The 1426-nt window shown below is 40.3% G+C and overlaps 1 protein-coding gene across 1 annotated transcript in view; it reads right to left on the bottom strand.

Annotated features, from left to right (window-relative positions):
- The window catches only part of LOC107670579 (AP-2 complex subunit mu-A-like), a 12955-nt gene extending 11826 nt beyond the window's left edge, over nt 1-1129 (bottom strand). Inside the window, exon 1 of the mRNA XM_016463214.1 lies at nt 793-1129. The gene's annotated coding sequence lies outside the window, so the exon portion shown is untranslated. The remainder of the gene's footprint in view (nt 1-792) is intronic.
- Nucleotides 1130-1426: the final 297 nt, after the last annotated feature.

Below are 1426 nucleotides of genomic sequence, written 5' to 3'. Positions count from 1 at the left end.
ACACACACACACACACACACACACACACACACACAAACACACACCTCTGGCTAAAAGAAACTCAACCTGAACCTTATGCAGGTGCAACCTCTTCAGTGAATTGAGTGAAATTATTATGAATATATAGGCAGACTACATAACCTGTACACAAGATTCCACCCCAGTTGACAACACAACAATAAAACCTGTCACAACCGTTCCTGTGCCTTACGAATATATCTGAATATTCATAAGAACATGATGAATATTTTGATGATGATGATGCCATCTCAGCTCTACAGCATCATGGCTGCTGATGGAAAAATAGAAGAGTTCGCATGGCAATTCTGTCCGGGATTTGATAAGGTTTCTATTATGTCCAATAATGGTTTTTAATTAATATGTAATTTCCCGTGATTCTCAGCCCTGCCCACTGCGACTGTCTGTCTCGCCTCAAAACTAACAAATATAAATACATGCTATTTACTTTCTATATCATAGCATCAATAAAACAGATTTTATTATTTAATTTAAAATATTTGTCCGAGATGGACCGAAATAGTTAACAGTAAAGCTATGTGGCGATTGCCGCGGCTCTTTCCATTCAAACGCACAGCCATCACGATTTTAAACGCATTAAATGACGTTTTCTTTAACTATCGGTTCCCAAATACTCCGTGTTATTAATTTAACACATTCCCATCAATGAATCTAACATGAAACACCCGCGTCCGGCTGGTTAGCTGGTTAAGCTAACTAACTAGCCCCGCTCGGTTGTCACGACTGACCCGCCCGGCGGATTCCCTCCCTCACCTCTGTGTGTCAGTCTCTCTGTGTCCTCCGGACCGGTCCGGCTCAGCAGAGACAGGTGTGTCCGCTTCTGACCGAAGCTCCGTGTAATTGAGAGTATTTGGTGTTTGAAGCTGCGGTCACCTACCACTCATGAATCCAAGATGTCGCCCGCTGCTCCCTCCCTCTGCAGCCGTCAGTGGACACGCGCACGCATGTTGGGTCCCATAGACGCTGTTTCTTTTTTTTTAAGCTTAGCCTTAGGTCATGTTATTTGCTAAACTCCAACCTCAACTTGGTTTGCCAACCTCCACAGAAGAAAATAAGGTAATTTAGATAAAAGGGACACTTCACATGTGTCATTTGAGATGTAGGTAAGCTATGGGATCAGATTCCCGCCAAATGTATTGCAGTCACGGATAAAAAAAAAAATAACAAGCATGAAACCAAAATTTTAAAACGCAAGTAAAATTATATTGCACAAAATTTAAAAATGAAAGCAAAGTTTTCAGAATAGCATAGTAAGCCTTTAGTAGCAGGTAAGAAACAAAATGCTACACACAATGCTTTTATATTCTCCTGAGAACCAGAAAAAGTTTTTTTTTTAATGTCATTACATTGGTTGGAGCATAAGAAACAAATGGAGAAAAAAAAAACA

Source organism: Sinocyclocheilus anshuiensis, unplaced genomic scaffold (assembly GCF_001515605.1).
Source record: "Sinocyclocheilus anshuiensis isolate Anshui unplaced genomic scaffold, SAMN03320099.WGS_v1.1 scaffold140, whole genome shotgun sequence".
NCBI classification, from domain to species: Eukaryota; Metazoa; Chordata; class Actinopteri; order Cypriniformes; family Cyprinidae; genus Sinocyclocheilus; species Sinocyclocheilus anshuiensis.
This window is presented reverse-complemented; position numbering and strand designations above follow the sequence as displayed.